The sequence below is a fragment of the Palaemon carinicauda genome, chromosome 1 (genome assembly GCF_036898095.1).
Source record: "Palaemon carinicauda isolate YSFRI2023 chromosome 1, ASM3689809v2, whole genome shotgun sequence".
NCBI lineage: Eukaryota > Metazoa > Arthropoda > Malacostraca > Decapoda > Palaemonidae > Palaemon > Palaemon carinicauda.
Window position 1 is genome coordinate 95521723 of NC_090725.1, and position 19481 is coordinate 95541203.

General features: G+C 52.7%; 1 long non-coding RNA gene and 1 pseudogene across 1 annotated transcript in view; both read left to right on the forward strand.

Moving 5' to 3' along the window:
- The window catches only part of LOC137642684 (uncharacterized), a 1000516-nt gene that overhangs the window by 6443 nt on the left and 974592 nt on the right, over positions 1 to 19481 (forward strand). The gene's annotated exons all lie outside the window — the stretch shown is intronic.
- LOC137659207 (5S ribosomal RNA) lies at positions 6802 to 6920 on the forward strand (annotated as a pseudogene).

Below are 19481 nucleotides of genomic sequence, written 5' to 3' on the forward strand. Positions count from 1 at the left end.
AGCCATGCGATTGCTGGGAGACTGGTTGGAAACCAGAAGAAGTTTAGGAAAGTCTTCCTTTGCCTTTCCCCCTTTTAAATTGGCCTCTCGCGCGAGCGTCTGGTATGACACAGCAGAAGTTCTCGGCTTGGGAGTTCCTGCCTCTGCCCAGGGAGACTTCTCAAGCCTAGTAGACTCTTCTCGTCGTCTAGCCATGAAACGCTCGAAGATTTTCTGGTCATCCTCAGAACTGGATCATCTCCTTAAAGGAGTTTTGTTCCGTAACCGAAATACAAACCACGCTATTTACATTGGGTTTACCTTTTAGCGCAGCTGAAATGGCGAGCCATTAGAATTTAACGAGGGTGTATTACCCCCGCGCTAGTTAGCGGAGGGGTAGGGGAGTGGTAGCTAGCTACCCCTCCCCCCCCCCTCACACAACGGTGAAGCTCACTTTCACTTTTGGCTCGGACTGGGATAGACGTCTCTGTCTTTGTCCTCGCTTGGCACCCATTGTTTGTTTTGTCTTTACTTAATCACTTACTTTTCTTTTACTCAATATATATGTAAACAGTTTTTCATGTTTGTATATATATTTTAGCATAGAAATTAGTAAGTTTCCTTTTCAGTGTTGTGTGTGTAGTGTACGATATCTCCGTGGAGCCTTCGGCAGTTTAGGCCACCACGGTGTAATTTTATGGGTTGCGGTCGAGTTTGACTTCGGTCTTTCTCTCTCTCTCTCTTGAGGTCGTTCACCCTTTTACTACGTTTACTACGCCCCTTGTAGCTTCCTTCCCGTGTGGGGGGTTGCTACGCCGTACGTTTTGTCTCAATTAGTTTATGAATCTATTTGTATTTGTTAATTTTTCAGCTTTGTAGAACGATTCCTTTCGGGGTTTTCGTTCTTTCTTTAGTGTTCATTCATTTTTAAATTACATAATTACATAGTTACATAATTATAATTGTTATAATTCTGTTTTGGTTACAGCTCTCCTTCCGTGAGTGTAAGTGGTTGTGAGGGCACGTGCCTGTTGTGTAATTCTTGTTTCCTTTCCCTCGGGATTCCTCTTCGGAGCCTTCCCGGGGGAATGAATGTGTACTAATGATTTTTGTTTTATTTTTTTACAGTTACCGATCTAGTTCGTTTCTGTAATATGGCAACGGTGTGAACTGTCTTGAGGCCTGGGGATTCGGCTGTTTCTGCCTCCCCTTTGGATTTTCGTCGGGAGTGTCTCCTTCTACTGGAAGTACTCCCGTGACGATTGACAGCTCTCCAGTTCATTTTAGAACTCTCAGGAGGCTTGCCTCCTTGGGTGGGTAACTTTCCTTCCGAGGGAAGTTTTTCCTGTCCAGGCTGGAGTTTTTCCCCTTTTTGGGGGTTCTTCTCTTGCCTTTTTTTCGTGCGACTATGCTCTTGGTGCTGAGCGGTCGCACCTGCAGTTTCGCTCAAGGGGCTGGGCAACTGCAGGAGCCCCTCTTCGGAGGATTGCTCCTTTTAGGTCACTGGCTGACCAGTCTCTTCTACGAAGTGTTTCTCTTTCGTTCGCGAGAGAGTACACTCATAGAGACTCCTCTTCGGAGGATTCTTCTGCTGCTGTTGCTGTTGGCCTTCTTCGCCGTAAGGCTCACCGTCCGCCTCATCGTAAGGGCCTCTCATCTCCCTATATGGGTGCTAAGAGGCGCCTTTTTGAATCTCCGTATGCAACCTACAACTCCTTCTTCTTGATCTTCCACCCCTGGTGCAGATGGACAGCAGTCTGACCTCGTCTTCCCGACGGACAACGGTCTTCCCGACGGACAACGGTCTTCCCGACGGACAACGGTCTTCCCGACGGACAACGGTCTTCCCGACGGACAACGGTCTTCCCGACGGACAACGGTCTTCCCGAAGGACAACGGTCTTCCGACGGACAGCAGTCTCCCGGCGGACCGGCAACGGTCTTCCGACGGACATCAGTCTCCCGACGGACAACGATCCCTTCGGGGCAAAGGGTTGCCTCCCATGGGGGTTCTTCCCTTGCGTGTCAGGGTTCCCCTGCGCGCCCTTCTGCTCTCCTGCTCCTCCTCAGTGTTAGCGCACAGGCGCTCTCCTGCTCATCAGCGCTTTCCTGATCGCTAGCGCTCTCCTGTTCGCCAGCGCTCTGCTGTTCGCCAGCGCTCTCCTGTTCGCCAGCGCTCTCCTGTTCGTCAGCGCTCTCCTGTTCGTCAGCGCGCTCCTGTTCATCAGCGCTCTCATGATGATCATCTCTGCTGTTCCTGTTGGTTCCTGTTACGCGCCCTGTGCGCCCACGTTCGCCCTCGTGATCTAGAACTTCGGTTCAGGTCTGGGTCAAGGACTCTTCTTCTACGCGCAGGCTTCCACGCATTGCCTTCTGCTCGTCAGCGATCACCAGCTCGCCAGCGACCTTAGACGCGTCAACATTCACCTGCTTGTCAGCGATCTCCTACGTGTCAAAGATCGCCATCGATCTGCCACGTGTGTCAGTTCCCCTGACCACCATCAGTAGCGATCTAGCGCTCGCCTGCTGTGGACCACGATCTCCGGTAGCTGAGTCTTGATGTAGATCTTCCTCCTGATCGTCAGCGCTCACCTTTACTTCTGTCCTTCTGTGCGCCAGCTTTCTTCATTTGCCAGCGCACATCTGCGCGCCCTTTTCTGCCACGCACCAATGGGCGCCAACGGTTTTCTGACCGTCTAGGATCGCCTGATTAACAGCTTGCTTCAGCGCTCACCTTCCTGATGCACCTGCGTGCCTTCTGTTAGCGCATCACTAGTCTCACTCGCGTTGGCAATCGCCTACGCGCCCGCGCGATTCTTCACCTGCGCGGTAGCGTTTTGTTAACACACCTCCGCTCGCCAACGCGCGGTCGCTTGCCGACGCGCCATCGCTTGCCAACGCTCCTTCACTCTCCTACGGGCTATCGCTCGCCAGAACGCGCCATCGCTCGTCAACGCGCCATCGCCCGTCTACGTGTCATCGGTCTCCCGACCGCCTGTGCTCACCCACGTGCCCGCGCGACCGCACGCCCACGTGCCTGCACGCCTACGCTCATGCGCGACCGCGCACATGCTCTCCAATGTTCGCCCGCGCACGAACAAACGGTATTCCATCGTGCGGACGGACGGTGTTCCGTCGAGCGGACGGACGGACGGTGTTCCGTCGCGCGGACGGACGGACGGTGTTCTGTCGCGCGGACGGACGGACGGACGGTGTTCCGCCGGCAGGACGGACGGACGGACGGACGGACGGTGTTCCGCCGCGCGGACGGACGGACGGACGGACGGTGTTCCGCGCGGACGGACGGACGGACGGACGGTGTTCCGCCGCGCGGACGGACGGACGGACGGACGGTGTTCCGCCGCGCGGACGGACGGACGGTGTTCCGCCGCGCGGACGGACGGACGGTGTTCCGCCGCGCGGACGGACGGACGGTGTTCCGCCGCGCGGACGGACGGACGGACGGACGGACGGACGGACGGACGGACGGACGGACGGACGGACGGACGGACGGTGTTCCGCCGCGCGGACGGACGGACGGACGGTGTTCCGCCGCGCGGACGGACGGACGGACGGACGGTGTTCCGCCGCGCGGACGGACGGACGGACGGTGTTCCGCCGCGCGGACGGACGGACGGACGGACGGACGGACGGACGGACGGACGGACGGACGGACGGACGGACGGACGGACGGACGGTGTTCCGCCGCGCGGACGGACGGACGGACGGACGGTGTTCCGCCGCGCGGACGGACGGACGGACGGACGGACGGACGGACGGACGGACGGACGGACGGACGGACGGACGGACGGTCGGTCGGACGGTGTTCCGCCGCGCGGACGGACGGACGGACGGACGGACGGACGGACGGACGGACGGACGGTGTTCCGCCGCGCGGACGGATGGTGTTCCGCCGCGCGGACGGACGGACGGACGGACGGACGGTGTTCCGCCGTGCGGACGGACGGACGGACGGATGGTGTTCCGCCGCGCGGACGGACGGACGGACGGACGGACGGACGGACGGTGTTCCGCCGCGCGGACGGACGGACGGACGGTGTTCCGCCGCGCGGACGGACGGACGGTGTTCCGCCGCGCGGACGGACGGACGGACGGACGGACGGACGGTGTTCCGCCGCGCGGACGGACGGACGGACGGTGTTCCGCCGCGCGGACGGACGGACGGACGGTGTTCCGCCGCGCGGACGGACGGACGGTGTTCCGCCGCGCGGACGGACGGACGGTGTTCCGCCGCGCGGACGGACGGACGGACGGTGGTCCGCCGCGCGGACGGACGGACGGACGGACGGACGGACGGACGGTGTTCCGCCGCGCGGACGGACGGACGGACGGTGTTCCGCCGCGCGGACGGACGGACGGACGGACGGACGGTGTTCCGCCGTGCGGACGGACAGACGGTGTTCCGCCGCGCGGACGGACGGTGTTCCGCCGCGCGGACGGATGGACGGACGGATGGTGTTCCGCCGCGCGGACGGACGGACGGTGTTCCGCCGCGCGGACGGACGGACGGACGGACGGACGGACGGACGGACGGACGGACGGACGGACGGACGGACGGTGTTCCGCCGCGCGGACGGACGGACGGACGGACGGACGGACGGACGGACGGACGGACGGACGGACGGTGTTCCGCCGTGCGGACGGACGGACGGTGTTCCGCCGTGCGGACGGACGGACGGTGTTCCGCCGCGCGGACGGACGGACGGACGGACGGACGGACGGACGGACGGGGTTCCGCCGCGCGGACGGACGGACGGGGTTCCGCCGCGCGGACGGACGGACGGACGGGGTTCCGCCGCGCGGACGGACGGACGGGGTTCCGCCGCGCGGACGGACGGACGGACGGGGTTCCGCCGCGCGGACGGACGGACGGGGTTCCGCTGCGCGGACGGACGGACGGGGTTCCGTCGCGCGAACCGACGGGGTTCCGTCGCGCGAACCGACGGGGTTCCGTCGCGCGAACCGACGGACGGGGTTCCGTCGCGCGAGCCTGCGGGGTTCCGTCGCGCGAGCCTGCGGTGTTTTTTTCGCATGAACGTCGGCTTAATTCTTGCAGTACCCATTGCTCGCCTATGGGTTATCGCTCGCTCTCCACCAGCTCTCGCCCTTCCTACCACGCTCGCCCTCCTTCTGCGCTCCTTCGCTCACCTTCGTTTGCGTTCTTGCGTGACCGCGCATGGGCGCTTCCACGTTCGCCCACGCGCAAATCATTGATTTACCATCGCGCGAGCTCCAGGGCGATTGCGACCGCGATTCCCATTGGGGTTTTCACAGCATGGCCAGCCTGGCGAGTCTTCTGGAGCGTATTTCCAGAACACGGCCTCACCCCGTAAACGCAGAGCATGGCACATGCAAGAATAAGAAGAATCTTCAGGGAGTTCTAAGCAACATTCTTCTTTCCAGAACCTGGGTTAGCCCTTCCCCGTCATTCCCTGGAAGGATTTTTGGCGGGGGGCTTTCCGTTCGAGATTTCTCCATCGGCCAAGGGGTGACTGTTTACCCCTTCCTCTTCTCCATCTCGTGAAAGGGGCTTACCAGGTCCTTTCCCTCCTCGGTTACGACCCGAGGTTTGGTTCAAGGAAGCTACAGGAAGGTGATGGGTACTTTCCTCCTCTCGGGCTCAAGCACCTTGGCGTTTCGTCGTCAAGTATCGAACTTGCGGGCAAGCTCGATGTTGGACCATCTGGACGCAATGACCGAGGGCTCCCTTGTGGTGTCTCATCCGTGGATGTCGACAACCTCAGATACCCTTCCATCCTTGAGAAGAGTCTGTTTGTGCCCAAGGACAGAGACATAGACAGCTGCTTTGCGGAGGAAGTCGACTTCCGTTTTCACTCCTCTAAGGCGCTTTCTTCCAGACCCTGCAGGGCTTCAGCGCCTCTTTCTTTCAGCCACGTCGGCCTAAGTTATCGGACCGGCTACGACAACTGAGACAAGGTGTCCAATTGCAGTTCCCTCCTGTCAGGAACAGATGGCACGGGAGGCTCTCCCAGGGGGGGCATAGTCCTAGAGAGAGCGGTAGAGTTCACGAACTCTAGGATTGGCACCTCCCCCTTGCAGGTTTCACGCTGGGAGGATGCCTAAGGTTACTCATCCGGATGACAGCTTCCCGATGCCCATTCCTGCACGATCTCTGTGATCAACTAAGGATATCGCGCCTGCCGTCTCTGTCAGCGAATTCAGTGTCTCTGAACTTCTATGCCATAGGTTCGGCAAGAGTTTGCCCGTTTGGGCAGAATGATCCATGCCTTAGGAGAAGGTCCTCCATAGGATCATCGACGGCTTCACCCCCGGCTTCATCAGTCGATCCTTTCTTGTAAGAAAGTATCTGAGACGGGAGTTCCGTAGTCGACCTCTCGGCCCTGATCAAGTTTGTCGAACAAACTTCGTCCAGCGTGGAACAGCAGAATCGATCAGACTGGTAACGAGGCGACAGGACTCCTTAGGCCCTGGATGGGAAGGACGGGTATTTTCAGTTCCCATTCCATCCATCTTCCAGGAAGCTCGTGGAATTCAGCCTAGACTGCAGGTATTCCTGCTTAAGATGCAGTGTGGCGATCCCGCCGTGGCATCGCAGGTTTTTTTCCCCAGAGAACTCTCCCTGCTTTCCTCATGGCCGCTCAGGTGCAGGCTTCAGCCTCCTTCGCCTTTTGTAGGTCTGGTCAACTCCGATAGGTCGGGTTCGACCTTCTTCAGCGCCGGGACAAGCTTCCGGATGCTTACCATGGGTGGGGGTTCATGGTATTTTGCTAGGAGCCTTTTCTTCTGCCTCAACATCTGGAGTATCTAGCCATGATATTGAGTCAACGGCCTTACCACGTTGGAAACCCCGCTTCTCGTCCGTCCAGCGAGGTTAAGCAACGTCGGTTCTGGTCGGTACTTGGATGGGTGACCACCTGGGGATGCCAGATTCTGTTGCCACCTCCTCCGAGCCTTCCCTTCAGTTGACTGTGGCAAGGCTGAGGAGACTCGCAGTACCTGTTCTCAGTCAAGCAGAGCTTTCAGCCCTACCTTGGAACGTTTCCTAGTTCTCCTTTCCTCATTGACCCGTCTATAGTTCCGAACGGTCGCCTCAGGATAAGTTCCATGTGGGGGCGGTCCAAGTTCCGGTGGTTTCAAAGCAACGATTAACCGGACTTTCTGGCCCCTATGGGACCAGCGGAACGTTTAGACCTGCAATGGGTGTTGACCTATGGAACCTCTTGATGGGAGTGGATATTCTCGTCCTTTCCCCACATTTTTTATGCTGTTCTCGGACTCGTCAAAGAAAGGGGGGGGGGGGGCATGTTCCGGTCCAGGCCTATGGTCAGGACCTGAAGGCTACCTCTCCATCATTCAGGCAGGCTTAGGGGCCGTAGTCTGTCCCCGCTACAGATCCTACAGCTCCTGCCGAGTCGCTCCGTGCGCGTCGACTTCATGGTTCTGGCGTGTTCTAACCAGCAGGGGACGCATTTTCACACCTTCGCATCTTGCAGTAGAGATTCCGAGATGATTTGAGATACTCTCAATACCACCATCGGCTCTCTCATTCCAGGCAGAGGAATGTTCTCTCCGACTATCCGAGCAGAGCCTCGTAGAGAGAGTGTACCTGGGGGTCTTTGGTCTTGAGTATCCAGCAAGTCCTGGTCTGGGGGACCTGATCGCGACAGCTTGGAACCTCAAGCTTCCGCTGTTCTTCCCACGAGTCTCAGACCCCGAGACTCTGGCAAGATGCATTCCGGTGATGGTGGGACAACATCAACGCCTGCGTCTTCCCTCTTTTGTTGTCTGTTGAGAATGGGTCTCAACAAGACCAGGTTGTCTGTCAACCTTTCAATGGCCCTGAGAGCTCCACTGGGACTATGCGTAGAACGGTTTCCGGACCCTCTGCATCCCCTGACGGAACTCCCGGGAGAGCTTCTCCCACAGCACAGGCTACTCAAACAACCACACTGCAACATCTTTCACGAGCCGGGGCGTCGCTTCGTCTTCATGCCTGGAGACACTACGCCTCCTCCTCAAAAAGAGACACCCCGCTACAGTCGCGGGACGGAGGTCGCGTCATCTGCGATAGTCATCCGCAGGGGTCTTGCAGGCGAAGTGAAGAGTCTTCGGTGGTTGGTGTCGTGGGAGATATACCTCTTCCCTTGAGTCCTCTCCTCCAGCAATAACGGTCTTATTGCCTTTCGGCGGGAGGAAACTCCTTTCCGCTCTCGGCAATGAAGCCTGTCGCTCAGCCTTTCCCTGACCTTCAGGCTTAAAAGGAATAACTTTTTCCTTCCCGCTGGACCTTTCCTTGCTCATGCGAAGCTGCGAACGTCCCTACCCTAGTCGGAGTGAGACCTCCAACTTGGAGCATGGCTCGGACTTTCTAGTCCCTTAAGAGATCTTCTCAAGACCCTTTACGTCAGGCCTCTGATCGTATTCCGTCTTGGGTCTCCTGCTCACTCTGGCCGCGGCCAGTGTGTAAGCAATCTTCTTGGTCTCGTACGACTCCGCCCTTTCTAAGGAATAGGGGAAGGCAACATTCAGGTTCGCTCCTGAGTTGTTGGCTAGACTCAGAATCTTGGGGTCCCGGCCCTTCGGTCCAATTCCTTCAAGATTTCGAGTCACCATTCTGTATCTGATTTCCCAAAACCTTCTCCTTCTTGCCAGTAAAGGAATCGAGAGGTTAGCTTTGGGAACAGCTGCAGTTTGTCCTCAGTTGCAGCCGGTTTGAGAGCACAAGAAGGACACGGGGGAGAGTCACCAGTATACCTCTTCAGCTCGGACTCAAGGACATTCATCTGGACCTGTCTCCAGACCCTCCCCCGTCACGTCGCCCTACAGCACGATGTCGGATACACCGCAACGTCCCTCGCCTTCGAGTAATACTACTCTGTGACGCAGGTGCTACAAGCTGGAGTCTGGAAGCGTCTAATGACCTTCGCAGCCCGCTTACTGCAGGGCGTGACCCACAGGAGTTTCGATACGTTTTCTATCGCTCTGTGGTGGCTACACAACAGCTGGTCTAACCTCAGGCTCCTTTTTGGACAGGTAGCAGAAGGTTGAGGGCATTGTTATCAGGTTTTAGTCTGCATGAACGAAAGAAGTATGTCTGGCCCTTACTTCTTTCTTCATCATCCCCTCTACGGGGAAGCAGCATCCTGGTCTCTGCATAGCTGACCTCGAACCTCTGCAGGTAAACCATGCTTCCTTGTGTTCCGAGTATTGAGTCAATACTGTCGCGTCCCCCATACCCTGATGAGGTGATATTGGGAACGTCCTAACCCAGAGTTTCTTCTGGAACTCAAGGTCAACTGCCTAGGACGGGTCACACTTCTTCCTTCACACACAAGCTTATGTAGGCCACACGGTTCCTTGCGGAGCAAGGAACTTGTGAGGTGCAGGGACTCCTTTTCTCGAGTGTGACTCACTCGGAGTCTGAGTCCCCGGGTAAAGCCAAAGCCAGTATGGCTGGGGACTTTCCACCCTACCTAAGGGGTAAGTCACCCAATGTAAATAGCGTGGTTTGTATTTCGGTTACGGAACAAATGACAAATTCGAAGATAATTTGTATTTTTCCGAACCATACAAACCTTAGCTATTTACACATATTTGCCCGCCAGCCCCGTCCCCCAAGACAAGTCCTACCTCTAAGTGAAAGTGAGCTTCACCGGTGTGTGAGGGGGGGGGGGGGAGGGGTAGCTAGCTACCACTCCCCTACGCCCCCCGCTAACTAGCGCGGGGGTAATACACCCTCGTTAATTTCTAATGGCTCGCCATTTCAGCTGCGCTAAAAGGTAAACCCAATGTAAATAGCTAAGGCTTGTATGGTTAGGAAAAATACAAATTATCTTCGAATTTGTCATTTTCGTGCATTCGAGGTACTGTATGTAATATTTTGGATTGGTCCCTGGGAGCCTTAAGTAAGAAGGTCTCTCCATCGGACAATGATGTTACTATTCAAATAATGTCATGCATGGACAAGGCCATAAGGGATGGCTCCAATGAACTGGCGTCTACGTTCTCAGCAGGAGTTCTTAAGAAAAGAGATTCCTTGTGTTCTTTTCTTTCTGTAGGGGTTACCCCTTGTCAGAAGTCAGAACTTCTTTTTGCTCCCTTATCTACTACTCTGTTCCCTCAACATATTATTAAAGATATCGCGTCATCTCTTGCTCTAAAGGACACGCACGATTTGGTGGCCAAGACTGCGCGCAAGGTTTTACATGCTTCTTATGCCGCCAAACCCAAGTTTGACATGCCAGCTGCAAGATTTATTCCTCCATTTCGTGGCAGAGCCCCCAGCAGGGGAAACTCTCGTCCGGATAACAAACGAGGTAAGAAAAGAGGATCCAGATCCTCACTTGGCAGAGTCTGACGGCCCACGACCTCAGACAGCAGTAGGGGCCAGATTGACGAACTTCTGGCAGGCCTGGGAGAAGAGGGGTGCAGACCGGGAGTCAGTTATGTTACTGGAGGAGGGTTACAAAACACGTTTTGTACAAAGACCTCCGCTTGTAAATTTTCCGATACACCTCTCTCCCAGGTATCGAGAGGAGACAAAGAGACAGGCTTTGTGACATCAAGTATCTCTGTTGTTGGAAAAGGGGGCGGTGGTGAAAGTCTCGGACCTTCAATCCCCAGGCTTTTACAACCGTCTCTTCCTGGTTCCGAAGAACACAGGAGGTTGGCGGCCAGTGCTAGATGTAAGTGCTCTCAATGTGTTTGTTGTAAAATCAAAATTCACGATGGAGACTACCAAATCTGTTTTAGCAGCTGTGAAAAAAGGCGACTGGATGGTCTCTCTCGACCTGCAGGATGCATACTTCCACATTCCGATTCACCCAAACTCTCAACATTACCTGAGGTTTGTGTACAGGAAGGTAGTGTATCAGTTCTGAGCACTGTGCTTCGGCCTCAGCCCTGCTCCTCTTATTTTTACAAGGCTCATGCGAAATGTAGCAAGTTTTCTACATTTGTCAGGGATCAGAGCCTCCCTTTATGTGGACGACTGGTTACTCAGGGCGTCGTCCCTTCATCGCTGTCTGGAGGACCTCAATTGGACGTTGGACCTGACCAAAGAGTTAGGTCTCCTAGTGAACGTAGAAAAGTCGCAACTGACTCCATCCCAGACAATTCTTTATTTGGGGATGGAGATACAGAGTTGAGTTTTTCGGGCTTTTCCGTCTGCCACAAGAATGGAGCAAGCTCTGCTCTAAGTCCGTCACTTGCAAGAGAAAAGCAGTTGCTCTGTGAGAGTTTGGTTGAGCCTCGTGGGAACTCTTTCACCGCTGGAGCAGTTTATCTCTCTGGGGAGACTCAACCTTTGCCCTCTCCAGTTTCACCTAAACCACCATTGGAACAAGGAGAAGGGCTTAGAGACGATCTCTATTCCGATCTCTGACTCAGTCAGGACATGTCTAGCTTGGTGGGACAGCAACATCAGACTTCGAGAAGGTCTTTCTCTTGCGGTCAAGAACCCAAACCATGTGTTGTTTTCAGACGCATCGGATTTGGGTTGGCGAGCGACACTGGACAATCTGGAATGCTCGGGTCTTTGGTCCACAGACCAAAAGAGTCTTCACATAAACTGCAAAGAACTTTTGGCAGTTCATCTAGCTTTAAGGAGTGTCGAGAGTCTGGTTCGGAACAAAGTGGTGGAGGTGAATGCAGACAATACCACGGCCTTGGCATACATCTCGAAACAAGGAGGCACTCACTCCCACTCCCTTTTCGTCACCGCAAGGGACCTTCTCACTTGGTCAAAAGCTCGAAACATCTCTCTTTTGACGAGATTCGTGCAAGGAGAGATGAATGTCTTAGCGGACTGCCTCAGCAGAAGAGGACAAGTTATCTCCACGGAGTGGACGTTACACAAGGATGTGTGCGAGAAACTATGGGTGACATGAGGTCAACCCACCATAGATCTCTTTGCGACTTCTCAGACAAAGAGGCTTCCGACTTACTGCTCTCCAGTTCCAGATCCAGAGGCGGCCAACATAGACGCTTTCCTGCTGGACTGGTCTCACCTAGAGATCTATGCCTTCCCTCCGTTCAAGATCCTAAACAGGGTGATTCAGAAGTTCGCCTCTCACGAAGGGACCAGGTTGATGTTGGTTGCTTCCCTCTGGCCTTCGAGAGAATGGTTCACAGAGGTACTTCTATGCTGGTAGACATCCCAAGAAGTTTACCGTTACGGATGGATCTCCTGCGTCAGCCTCATGTAAAAAGATTTCATCAAAGCCTCCCCGCGCTTCGTCTAACTGCCTTCAGACTATCGAAAGACTCTCTAGAACTCGAGGGTTTTCGAAGGAGGCAGCTAGAGCGATCACGAGGGCTAGAAGATCCTCTACCATCAGGATCTATCAATCTATATGGGAGGTATTTAGAGACTAGTGCAAGTCCTCCTCTATTTCCTCTTCCAGTACCACTGTAGCGCAAATTGCAGACTTTATACTTTATCTGAGAAATGGTCGCTCTCTGCCTCTACCATAAAAGGCTACAGAAGCATTTTAGCTTCAGTTTTTAGGCATAGAAATTTGGATCTGTCTAATAACAAAGATCTTCAAGACCTTCTCAAGTCTTTCGAGACTTCTAAGGAGCGTCATATTTCTACTCCTGCTTGGAACTTGGACGTGGTCCTTCAGTTCCTTATGTCAGACAGGTTTGAACCATTGAATTCAGCCTCACTTAAGGACCTTATGCTCAAAACTCTTTTTTTTGTGAGCTTGGCTTCTGCAAAAAGAGTTAGTGAGATACATGCTTTCAGCAAGAATATCGGCTTCTCCGCTAATATAGCAGTATGCTCGGTTCAACTTGGTTTTTTAGCCAAAAAATTAACTACCATCTCGTCCATGGCCTAAATCGTTTGAACTTCCCAGTCTATCTGGAATTGTTGGGAATGAAGTTGAAAGAGTTCTGTGCCCAGTTAGAGCTCTAAAATTTTATTTGAATAGAACCAAAGCCTTGTAAGACAAGCATCATACTTTGAGGTGCACCCAAAATCTCCTCAACCTTATGGCTTTCGGGTGAAACGATTATTAAATAGTCTGGATATAATTAGAAATAAGGTACTTCCATTCAAGGTATCATCAACGCCTCCACGGAAGTTACCAGAGATATCTTTTTGTAAATATTTTATTGGAGATAAGAAGAATATGTCAGACATAGAAGCCAGGTCTCTTTTTAATGAACATGTTAAAGAACATAGAGGATCAACTTTTATCTATACTGATGGCTCCAAATCTGATGCTGGCGTTGGATTTGGAGTACATAGTAATGGTTTTAATTGTAGAGGTGCACTTCCTCTGACCGCTTCCATATTTACTGCCGAACTGTATGGCATATTAACTGCTATTGAGAAAATAGCGTTGGAGAAGGAGGGTAATTTTACAATTTTTAGTGATGCAAGGAGTGTCCTTCAAGCTATGGAAGTTTTTAATTCTAATAACCCTCTAGTTTTAAAGATTTTAGAATGGCTTTTCCCTATTGGACGGAGAGGTATAACAGTTCAATTTTGTTGGGTTCCAGCACATGTAGGTGTGTCCGGGAATGAGAAGGCAGATTCACTGGCTAAGGAGGCTGCATCCGAGTTGCTGCCAAGAAGGTATCCCATTCCCTGTAATGATTTCTTACCTGACATCAAGAAATTGGTTTGCAATAAATGGCAACAGCAATGGGATAGTCAAGATGGCAATAAAATGAGGGAAGTAACAAATGACATATCTCCTTGGAGGTATAATATGATGCCCCGAAAATGGGAGACGTCTCTTTGTCGTCTCCGTATTGGTCACACTCGGTTGACACATGAGTTTCTGCTGAAGGGCCAACACCAACCGTTTTGTGACAACTGTTTAGTACCTCTTAACAGTAAGGCATTTGTTGACCGAATGCCCCAATTATAACATCTTGCGGAATAGATATTTGTTTGAGGCTCGAGGTGAGGGTGGCAGGTTCATCCTTGCCAAGATTCTTGGAAATGATGTGTCCTACCATGCAAGTGGCATTTTTAGATTTCTTTCAGAAGCAGGTCTTCTGAAAAATATTTAACTTTTATGACATTCAATTTTTATGATTTTAATTGAATACTCTTTAATTTTTTATTTTATTTCATTTTTTACTTTTGTATACATAAATTAAATGTTACCGGCGTCAATGACCTTAGATGTCAGGATGCCTGAAAACTTTAAATCATTCATTCATTTAAATAGAACCAAACCGCTGCGAGGTAATTCAGAGGCTTTATGGTGTTCGGTTAAAAAGCCCTCTTTACCTATGTCGAAGAATGCGTTGTCTTATTTGATTAAACTTTTGATTAGAGAGGCTCACTCTCATTTAAGTGAGAATGATCTAAATTTGCTTAAAGTTAAGACTCATGAAGTTAGAGCGGTAGCAACTTCAGTAGTGTTCAAACAAAATAGATCCCTTAGAAGCATTATGGACGCAACCTTTTGGAGGAGCAAATCTGTGTTCGCTTCATATTACTGTATTTGAAAGATGTCCAGACTCTTTATGAGGACTGCTACACGTTAGGACCATTCGTAGCAGTGAGTGCAGTAGTGGGTGAAGGTTCTACCACTACATTCCCTTAATCCCAATATCCTTTTATCTTCTCTTGAAATTTTTAATCTTATTTTGGGTTGTATGTGGAGACTAAGAAGTCTTCCGCAATCTTTTGATTTGGCGGGTGGTCAAAATATTGTTTCTTGAGAGGGCCCAGATTAAGGATATTGATGAGGTCCTGTTGTAGGGGTGTTCACCCTGATTATAACAGCTCCTGGAAGTCTTTCAGCATCCTGAGTGGATCGCTGGGCTTCGTTAGGATAGCGGACTAATGAGACAGAGTAATCATCAGAGTCAGCTTCCTTATCAGGTACCTATACTTAAGTTTGTTTTTTGAATAATTGTCAAAAACTCTTGAGCGTATATTCCTTTAATGTTTTAATACTGGTCTCTACCCTCCACCATGGGTGTGTATCAGCTACATATATATTCACCGGCTAAGTTAAATATTTAAAAATGATATTTTCAATTTAAAATAAATTTTTGAATATACTTACCCGGTAGAGACCCTACGGACTGAGGAGAACTGAATTCCTGGGGAAATATATGCGGTATCTGGCCGACAGTCGGCGCTGGTGTTCACACCCCGCAACCATCATGGCGATCGCTCGCGAGTTTTTGGAATCTGTCGACCGTTGGAGACGTAAGCTACATATATATTCACCGGGTAAGTATATTCAAAAATTTATTTTAAATTGAAAATATCATACTTAACCTAAATTGTTACTGTTCAAACTTTGTCCATCAATTCAAGAATTAAATCCATTCTTTTTATTTTATTTGCTCAAAAAGGTCAGTTATTTTGATCTTTGGATGACAACTGATGAAATTTTTCTTCAAAAGGCTGAAAATGCATTTATTCTTTCCAAATTCATAATGCTTCCTAAAAAAGACTTTATTGTTTTTAGTGTTGAAAAAAAGCATTCTGCCTCTGATGTAGTCATGGGATTTGTCAAGACAACCAAAAATAATTGTAAATGAACTGGAAAAAATGTCATATATAATAGCTGAATGTATAATAATCTGATTTTATATTTAATCAAAATCAAGAATATATATACTGTAGCACGGAGAATAAAAAATAACTACTTTCCACCAACATGCCAAGGTCAGCAGTCGTGTCACTGCAGGAGTGACAGTGTTCTCTCTCTCCCTCTCAGTCTCACGCACAGTTACCTATGTGCGTATGTGCAGAACAGCCAAACACCACAGAGCTGGAATTTTCAAGTGCACAGTTCCATAAGTTTTTTTTTTCCATAAACTAAAGGATGGCTATTGACATTATGCTTAAGGATTATATATTGTGTATAAAAAGAAAAGAATTAAAGGAAAAATCAATATATTTAATTTAAATTTATTGATACCAATTGAAAATAGGGGGTTCTGCAGTTTCACAGTGCTTATACACAAGCCCCCACTGGAGCTTGGCCGTTTCATTTATACTTCCTATTTTTCTTGCAATCATTAGTAGTTCTATAAAAACAAGTGTCGTTTAAGTTGCTGGGAAGGGAAAACCATCATATTTAAGTATGAAAATATGTTTGTTCCGTAACTGAAATACAAACCATGCTATTTAATATGGGTTATTACTTCAGCGGAGCTGAATGACGAGCCATTAGAGTTTTAACGAGGGTTTACCACCCCACTGCTAGTTAGCGGGGGGATAGGGATGGGTAGCTTGCTACCCCCCCCCCCCCCCCCTCACACACACCGGTAAATACTTCACTTTACTTTTGGCTCGGGTGAAGAACAGACGTGTCTGCTCTCGCCCTCGCTTTGACTGCCATTAATCTGTTTTGCTTTATCTTTCTCAGTGTGTGTGAAGTTGGCCTCTATTATCCTGCGCACGTGTCCTGGTTTACCTGACCGCCCTTGTGGGACCTTTATGTTGGCAGTAGACACAGATCCTCACACCTTGTGTCCTCATTGTAGGGGCCAATGGTGTGAAAAGGGTAATGTATGTGGTGAGTGTAGGGAGTGGTCTACCTCCCATTGGGAGAGGTTTGCCCGACGCCGGAAGAAGAAGTCCAAAAGGGATATCTCTCCTCCAAAGGCTTCTTTGAAGAGAGAAAATCCCAAGGCCTCTTCTTCCGTAGCCCAAACCTCCTCCGAAGCTCCCACTCGATCGGTCTCTTCCGAGAGGCCGTCGAAGGGGAGCGTAGACCGTTGTTCTGTTGACTGATCCCGGGTTGCGGGAGAGGTAGTTGCCTCCCATAGCGAGGCAGCTGCCCCTCCTCCCACGGAGGAGGATATTGATTTCCCTGTACTGTACTTAATCGTGATTTGTTAGAGCTTTGGTCTTCCTTGGGGCTTCAGGGTTCACCCTCCAAGGAAGCCCTGTTTGATATGATCAAGCTGGGAGCAGCTGTTAAACAATCGCCGGCGATAGCAGACGTAGATCCTCTGTCTATCGTCGACGTTGTTATAATGGAGGCCTCCGATGTGTCGGATCAAACTGCTCCTGTTGTTGCTGAGGTAGCTGAAGGTTCTGATTCCCCCTCCGAACATCTTTCGAGGGTGGAACTTAGTCCCATGGTCTCTCCTGCTGGTGACTCTCCCCCCCCTCCCTCCCCCCCCCCTTCCCCCCGGGGGGGGGGGGGAGTTCACTTACGGAGACTCCTCTGCGGAGGCCTTACGAAGGTCAGCTTGCTGATCCCACGGCCCCTAGAGGGCGTATAAGGCGGAAGGCTCGTCCTCCCCTTTGCCATAGAGGACTTCCTTCTCCTCACAAGGGAGTTAGGAGGTGCCTTTACGGCTCGTCGTCCCCGCAGTCCTCTGCGGAGGAGACTCATCGTTCTCCGATCCTGCCAGCTACCACCTTAGACCTCTCCGAAGATCGTTCGCGATCTCCTTTGGTGGAAGGCCGTACTTCGGGACCCCCTGACCTGTCACCCTCCAGACCTGCTGTCCTGCCATCACCCTTCAAGGATGCTGATCCTGTCATTGCACAGGCACCGGTCCCTTCGGGGCACAAGGGACTTGAGCGCAAAACTGTGCCTCAGTCCCTTAAGCGCCAGGCGCCCCCTGTGCGCCGTCTTGCTGCTGTTCCTGACTTAGTGCCACTGCACTCCGCGCGCTCCTGCTAGTGTTCATACGCGCCAGGGTCCCCCTGCGCGCCCACGATCTCCTGCGCGCCTTCCTGCAGTTCCTGTTATAGCGTGCTAGCGCTCTCCTGCGCACATGCGCTCTCCTGCGCACATCGCCCTCCTGCAGTTCCTGCCACAGTTCTCAAGCGCTCTCCTCTTCGTCAGCGCTCTCCAGGACCTCAGCGCACTTCTGGAATTAAGCGCACAGCCGCAGTTCCTGACACAGCGCGCAAGCGCTCACCAACGCACCAGTGCTCTCCTACAGTCCAGCGCGCAGTACAGGAGGTACCTAAGTTAGTGCACGGGCACTCACAGGTACCCCTGCCTTCTTCCTCTAAACTGCGCACCCCTGTGTGCCTGAATCCTGTTGCGCGCCATACGCGCCCAGCTCAGCAGCGCACACCTGTGCGCCCGAATCCTGTTGCGCACCCTGCGCTCCCATCGCAGCAGCGCACACCAGTGTGCCCGATTCCTGTTGCGCGCCCATCACAGCAGCACACGCCCTTACGCCCGTATCCTGATGCGCGCCCAGCGCGCCCTCGTTCTCCTCAGAGGGCAGTTCCTGCACCACCTACGCATCGTTCTCCTGCGCGCCAGCGCGCAAGCTCATCTTTGCACCCTCACGAGGCTGCGCGATCGCGCCCTCACCCCGTGCTTCCTGACACGTGCGCTCCACGCCCACGCGCCAGGAATATTTCTCCTGCGCACACGCGCCCAATAATTTCTCCCACACGGGCTCATCTGCAGGTTCCTGGGCGCCTGCGCACACTCGAGCAGAAGGTTGCTCACACTCCAGCTCCTCTCCTGCCTTCAACACCGCCCCACGTTCCAGCTCCTGCGCGCCGCACGCCCTCGTCGTCATCTATGCGCGCACGCGCGAAGTTCCTGTGTCGCACGATCCTGCCGCGCGCGATCCAGGGCAGGGTTCATCGCGCGACTACCAGCGCGATTCACGCCGCGATCGCCAGCGCGATCCCGCACGCGACTTCATGGGGCTTCAGGCGGACAGATCTTCTTCTTGTTCCCCTCCTCGCAAGTGCAAGGAAATCCTTGCGCAAGGCTCCTTCTCCCCCCCAGACTTACTCTCCCTCCCCTGCGGACGAGGATTTCCCATCCTCGGGAGTCGGAGGAGCCGGTCCATTCCCCCATCGCACCAATGGGGGAAACTCCGCCTCTCCCTGAGAAGTCTCCTCACACCGGGTTGGAGAAGAGCCTGCATCCATCGTTGCTAGAGTCCTGTCTCCCTCCCAGGAGGGAGCTGAAGAACTCGAAGACTTTGCCAAAGTCTTCTGCAAGGATCAGACAGGAACCAGCTAGACCTTCGGAGAATGTCCACGTGCACCCCCAGGAAGAGCCACTGGGGACTGGAGACTTTGCTGCTAGCCCTTCGGGAGGAGAGCATCAAGAGTCAGAACATGCGTTCTGGCAAGTTCTGTCCCTCATGAGAAATCCCAACGGGTTTCCGGACCCTGAGATTCCTCCTCGTGAGGGTAAGGACACGGTCTTGGATCGAGTCTACGGTACCCAGAAGCCCTCTAGGGCCAGTGCAGCCTTGCCCTGGTCACAAGGGATGAAGAGTGCCAGAGACAAGGTCGAAGGCCAACTCTCCGAGCTTGCCTCCTCCAACAGATCCAGCGCCGGTAACAAGCTCCTCCCTCCTCCTCGAGTCCACCAGAGGAGGTATTTCGAGATCTTAGAGGAGACTTCGTTTGAGTCTTCCCATTCACCATTCTGTGGAAGAACTCACTGGGGGAGTCCCTCTAGAGAGACTTTCCAACCGCCAGGTTTCGTATTCTGCTACTGAGATCCTAAGCCAGGAGAAGGTGGCGAAGTGTGCCATGCAGGCAACTTCGTAGCTTGACATCTGGCTGGG